This window comes from Bos grunniens, chromosome 15 (assembly GCF_055505025.1).
Source record: "Bos grunniens cultivar Pamir isolate PY7600 chromosome 15, Bosgru_T2T1.0, whole genome shotgun sequence".
NCBI lineage: Eukaryota > Metazoa > Chordata > Mammalia > Artiodactyla > Bovidae > Bos > Bos grunniens.
The window spans coordinates 49,779,374-49,786,499 of record NC_141179.1 but is presented as its reverse complement, the minus strand read 5'-3'; the positions used below and the strand labels follow the sequence as shown (position 1 = coordinate 49,786,499).

Sequence of the window (7,126 nt, the reverse complement as noted above, 5' to 3'; positions counted from 1 at the left end):
ATGAATGGATAAGAAAGCAGTGGTACATATACACAATGGAGTATTACTCAGCCATTAAAAAGAATACATTTAAATCAGTTCTAATGAGTCTGAGTGAACTCCAGGAGTTGGTGATGGACAGGGAGGCCTGGCGTGCTGTGATTCATGGGGTTGCAAAAGTCGGACACGACTGAGTGACTGATCTGATCTGAATGAGGTAAATGAAACCGGAGCCGATTATACAGAGTGAAGTAAGCCAGAAAGAAAAACACCAATACAGTATACTAACGCATATATATGGAATTTAGAAAGATGGTAATGACAACCCTGTATGCGAGACAGCAAAAGAGACACAAATGTATAGAACAGTCTTTTGGACTCTGTGGGAGAGGGAAGGGGAGGATGATTTGGGAGAAAGGCATTAAAACATGTATAATATCATATAGGAAATGAATTGCCAGTCCAGGGTCGATGCAGGATAGAGGAAGCTTGGAGCTCGCGCACTGGGATGACCCAGAGGGATGGTATGGGGAGGGAGGTTCAGGAAGGGGAACATGTGTACACCCGTGGCAGATGCATGTTGATGTATGGCAAAACCAATACAATATTGTAAAGTAAAAAAATAAATAAATAAAAATAAATTTAAAAATGCCTGTTGTAATTTGGTTCCATTGGGGTTAATTTATCAAGAGCTTAAAATTTAAAGCCTAGAATTAAGAAACATTTTCCAGCAAGAATGTTTAAACTGGAATCCAGTAAACTGGAAATAATTTTACCATTTGGGATCTATTTTCATTAATTTCTAAACCAATTGATGAGAATTTGGCAATGATTAAAAATAGATTCAAAGAAAAGGAAAAGAGTCCAATTAGAAAAGCTGGGCTGATGAGTTCTTAGAACCATCATCATAGTTATGCTTATATTGAGTCTACACAGGTCTACATAAGAAAATGAAGTTTTTGACTCATAGATCAGCTCTTATAGGTTGTTTTATGTGTGTGAATTTTATTTAATATTGAAGAACTATCTTCACTTATTTCTAGATCAATGACAACACATATTCTGGAGTAGTCAGGAACCTAAGCTACCAGTCACACTGTAGTTCAGCCAGGTGCTTAATTGAAGAAGATTCATTCAGTGAATGTACACTAGAATTATCCTATGGCCCAGACATGTGAGTAGTAACACACAAGATTAGTATGAAGCACACAGGTCCCTTGAATTATATAATTTGTATCTTGGAAGGAAGGGAAATTTGAGAAGGTGCTTAAAATAACTGATTTAACACACAGTGAAAAAATAATTTCACATTATGGAAATATAATATAAAAAATATCAGTAGTGCTCTGAAAGAACAGAAGAGGGTTCTTTTCTAGAGGGTGTATTCATATTCCCTCTGAGAATAGGTTTAAAATATAATGAAAACATTGTTTGAAAAGGTGGGGAAAAAAAAATCATGCAAAGGAAAAAGTAAAAAGACCTGAAGGTAGAGAATAAGGACAGTTAGAAGAACTGTGCTTGGGCAACAAAATGGACAAAGGAGAGTCATAACTTACGCATTTGGAGAAGGCTACAGAAACCAAAACCATTCATCATAATTCTTCAGACCACAGGATTGTGTGACCATCCTGGTGACCAATGATGACATGGGAAAACAACAATGAAATGAGAACATTGCTATCCATTAACTTAAGGTAAAGCTGAAAAGTCAGAGTACATCCTTGAGAGAAGGTGACTGACTTTCATTACCATACTTGGAGAACTGAGAATGCTTAGGAATAGTGAAGTTCCAGGTAAGATGAAATTCTCAAACCTAGTAAGTCTTCTATGCTACTTCAAGGCCATGTTTGGAAGAGAGTGGGACAGTGAGTCATAGAATGAAGACATCTGAGCTGACACACCTACAAATTTTGAAACTTCTGCTTAAAAAATAAAAGAAAATGACAATATCAATAATTGGGGGGGGGCACAAATTAAAAGTTGGTTGATATAGGAGCAAGTCCCTATGATATAACATTTTTTGTAAGAACCTTGTAAATGGTACTATTATGTGGCTAGTTTGATTCTTGGACATTTTATTTTACTACCTGAAATAAAGATGCTAGAAATGCCATCATCTCACACAACCCAGAAATGTATAAAAACACTCAGAGATCTGGGCATGATGAAATGGACAAATTATAAAATGCCAATAAACCAGTAGCCAATTATACGTTATAAAAGGCAGTAGAGAGGATTTATCAAGTGAATCCAGAAGTAATGCTCTGATGAGAGAGAGACTGCCACCACTGAGAATCTAGTGATGACTGGCCTCTATAGCCTGGAATAAAGAAGGCATGTACTATTATGGACTTCGTGCCTGCTCAGTTGTGTATGACTTTTTATGACTCCCATGGACTGTAGCCCGCCAGGCTCCTCATGTCCATGGAATTTTCCAGGCAAGAATACTGTAATGGGTTGCCATTTCCTTCCCCAGGGGAACCTTTCCTACCTATGTCACTTGTATCTCCGGCGTTGGCAAGCGGGTTCTTTACAAGTCGAGTCACTGGGGAAGCCCTTACGTACTATTATGCTGCTGCTAAGTCGCTTCAGTTGTGTCCGACTCTGTGCGACCTCATAGACGGCAGCCCACCAGGCTCCCCCATCCCTGGGATTCTCCAGGCAAGAACACTGGAGAGGGTTGCCCTTTCCTTCTCCAATGCATGAAAGTGAAAAGGGAAAGTGAAGTCACTCAGTCGTGTCCGACTCTTAGCGACCCCATGGACTTCAGCCTACCAGGCTCCTCCATCCATGGGATTTTCCAGGAAAAGTTCTAGAGATTGGGTTGTAAAATGTCCTGTTTGTTATGTGATTGTTTAATCATAGACTATCATCTCACTTGAATGTCTTTTGTAGTCTTTGATTCCACCTACACTATTTAATTCCACCTACACTATTTAATTCCACCTACACCTATTTTAATTCATTACATCATGATTATCCTTCCTAATAGAACTTTGGTTATGCCCCTTTACTTTGTCTTTGTTTGTGTTTATGTGCATGTGTGTGGAGATAGGTCAAACAATAGATAGATATGAATTATCTGTCTGTACCTATATATTCAGTTCCGATAGGATGAAGTCATATATTATTCACATTCTAGTCTAAGTGTCATCTACTCAAGAAGACTTTTCTTGACTTACTACACTTAACTTTATTCCTTGCTATCATTTCTATGTAACTTGTCCTTCCCTCCCCTCTGGTTTAATTTTTTGTCTTATAAGTTACTTGCATAAAGCTAAAGAGTAATTTCCACATTTAAAGCTAAATAATGAAAAAAAAAGCCATATTTGCATTATCAATCATTTTTCACTGTAATAAAGCCCAGAAATATAAAAAAAATATAAAACTTCAGAGTATTTTATTTGTAAGATTAGTCACACAGAGTGGCAAAGGAAAGGGTGAAGTCATAGACTGACTTACTGATTCTAAAAGTTATGCCAAAGAATTCAGTATCATATGGAAAGACACAGAGACCATTCATTCTATTCCTCCCTTAAGCCTCCTTTAAATAATTTCCTGAAATTTCCATATGGCCTCTGCTTGGTCACTTTCACTTATGAAAAATTCAGTGACATGGGAGGAATACTGAATGAGAGCTCAATGGAGAAGCACAAAACTGCACAAAACTGAAATATTTGTTCAATTAAGTACAACTGTGACTACAGATGAAACCTTTTACTGGAAACAAGGGGACAAAGCAATACATAGGTCCTTGAGATAATATGAAATGATAAAAGTATTATCTTTGTGTACTTCAGAAACCACAATACTTTGGCATGTTCACAGTAATTTGGCACTCATTTTATTAATCTGAATCTCAGGCATTTAAATAAGCCTGAGTGAATTTGAACTGTTTTTTAACAATAGTCATTAAGGATCTTCCTGAAATATTAATAAATCTCTGTGTTTCAACATCTGATTGTGGTCATCTTGGCATGGCAACTTTATCTTCAGAAGACCTGATAAAAATCAAAGAAAAAAACCATAATACCTCCTCTCAACACTTCTCATTCCTCTTCTGTCACCTTCTTGCTGATGGGCATCCCAGGACTGGAACACCTGCATGCCTGGATAGGGATTCCCTTCTACTCTATGTATGTAGTGGTAGTGGTGGGAATGTGACCATTCTAGCTGTGGTTAGGGCAGAGAGAAGCTTCCATAAGCCTATGTTTCTCTTTTTGTGCATGCTGTCAGTCACTGACCTAGTCCTCTCCACATATACACTGCCTCACATGCTCTGTCTCTTCTGGCTTGGAGCCCATGACATTGCCGTTGATGCCTGCCTGACCCAAATGTTCTTCATTCATAGTTTTACTGCTTTGGAATCAGGCTTCTTTTTGTCCATGGCCATTGACCATTATGTGGCCATTTGCCATCCACTGCGCCACACCACCATTCTCACCCACATTCACATCACTATAATGGGTATTATTGTGGTGATTCAGGGAGTTGCCTTCTTTTCTCCACACCCCATTCTACTCAAACAGCTGCCTTACTGCAGAACACGAATCATTGCCCACACCTACTGTGAGTTCATGGCCATTGTGAAGCTGGCGTGTGTGGACACAGGGGCCACTAAGTGTTATAGCCTCAGTATGGCTACTATCATTGGCTCATGTGATGCGATTTTCATTGCTATATCTGGCGTCTTCATCCTCCACTCTGTATTCTGCCTACCATCCCGAGAAGCTAGCTTTAAGGCTTTAGGCACATGTGGGTCCCATGTCTGTGTTATTCTTGTCTTCTACTCTACCACTGGTTTTTCCATTTTCACTCACCGTTTTGGGAAAAATATACCTGCACATATCCACATTTTTATTGCAAATATGTATCTTTTGGTATACCCCCTTTTCTCAACCCCATTGTGTATGGAGTAAGGACCAAGAAAATACGAGAACACGTTCTTAAGACACTAGTGGTCAAAGTTGTCTGATTGTAGTTGGATCAATAAAAGAAATGGTTCAAGAATAAATGAAAGTACAAGAGATTATGTAAGAATTGCTCCTACTCCCACAAACTGAAATACGTTTGCCACCTGAAATCTTTTATTTAATAGATGTCTATAAATTCTAAAATTTCTAATTCAACAGGTCATTTTAGCTTTTTCATTATTAAAATTGGAGAAGAGATTGCTGTCTTCCTGTATCTTTTGGAGGATAACTACAGAGACTTAACAATAAAGAAAGGGTAAAAAGATAAGTAAACTAATTAGGCTGCCAGGGTTCAAGTCCAATATCATGTGCCTGGCTAATTTTACTGCTATTTAATTCTTCATCTCAGTTTCCTGATATTTAAAAATGAAAAATAATAGAACCTACTTCATATGATTGTGTGATGATCAAATGAGACATGTAAAGAAGGTCAGTGAAGTGGCACACAGAAAACACTCTGTATGTTATTTTTATCCTTCCCCAGTAATTATAATTTCTTATGTTCTCCACTTTTTGTTTGTTTAAAATGTTTTAGGGAATTCCCTTTATATCTTATTTAATATGTCTGCAAATGTATTGTATTTTTTGTGTTTATATAATGAATATGTTTGATTCTATTCCCTGTTAGCCAAATTTTTGCTAAATATAGAAAATATCTCAAGAAAAAATATATATTTTTAAACTTTCTGTGATGTATGTTGCTTAATATTATATCATATGTTGAAGACCTTACTAAAGTCCTGAAGAATAATATAATGTTATGGGAGTGCAATTGAATAGTTATGAGAATATAGCAGTTGTTTTTCATTTCTTCTTTTGATACAATCATTTAGTCATTCATTCATTCATTTGTAAAATGTGTTCAGTAAATGCCTTTTTAATTGGATTAGATTTAAATGGGCTATTTTTTCCAACACTGAGACTTATTCTTCCATCATTAATAAGTAATGCTCTTTTTTCTCTTTTTCTTGAAGAAATTTGCATGAAGAATCCATAATTAATAATACATAATTAAGTTATTTAGAATCTTTTGATACCAAATACATTTGGCAACATTGTAAACTACCTCACTCATCTGTGAATACAGGGTTTCTACAGTTTTCTCTGATTGCTCAGGGCATCCTTTCTCTTCTTGTTTTATCAAATGAATTAAGGAGATAGGATCAAATTAGGGTGTGATCAACTAAATTGTAATGACAACAGCTGTCTCTATTTTGTTTTATAGCACTTACATGTTCTCATATATGCTATTTTTTCTCAAATACCTTTTCTTTGAAATATCATTGTTATAACCTTCCCACTCCTGTTTATAGAACAGCTCATTGTACAACTTAAAGAAGCCTTATGTTTCTCTTTGTTAATGTTATTTTTATGTTAATACTAAGGAAAAGTACATAAAGATTGATCTATCAATATCAACACTCATGTTTTTAGAGTTATTATGGGATGTAACTAAAGGACAATTCACTGGTAGCTTGTGTGTTAAAATTTACAGAAAATAAAATTTATCATTTTGACTATTTTAAACTGTAGAGTTCAATGGCATTAGTACATTCTGTTGAGTAAAAAAAGATGTACAACTTGAGAGTTGTGAGTTAAATTTTATTTGGGGCAAAATGAGGACTGCAGCCCTGGGAGGAAGCATCTCAGATAGCTCTGAGAGACTGCTCCAAAGAGGCAGTGGGGGAAGGTCAGTATATAAGGTTTTGGTGAAGGGGAGTGTTATACCATTAGGCACTTTTTTTTTTTACAGAAGTCTTTCTTCTAGTCACAAGGATTTGATGTCACCATGAAAGGATTTAGTGCTTTTTTAGACATGAGGAGATGCAAGGATTGAGATCACAAAGCCTGTTTCTAAAAACATCCAAGTATCTAAAGACCTGTCCCACCAGATTCCCTGGAGAACAGAGTGCCTCACTACCCCCTGAACTCAGGGGGTGTTGAAGGTCAACAGCTGCAGCAGCACAAGGTTCAATCTCTATAGAGGCAGGTGACAAATGCCCTTGTTGTTATTGTTGTTCAGTTTGTTGGCCAATGCTCTTGGCAAGTGCCAATTTGTAGTTGATAATTCATTTTGCTGTGCATTCAGCTTCAGAGCTTTTTACCTTTCCCCAGTTCAAACTGCACATACGGGAAAACACTAGCTCCCCATTCCCTCTTCCTCACATTCTCTG

General features: G+C 36.8%; 1 pseudogene; it reads left to right on the top strand.

The window, feature by feature from the left end:
* The first annotated feature begins 1,747 nt into the window (after positions 1-1,747).
* LOC147358059 (olfactory receptor 52M1-like) lies at positions 1,748-4,954 on the top strand (annotated as a pseudogene).
* Positions 4,955-7,126: the final 2,172 nt, after the last annotated feature.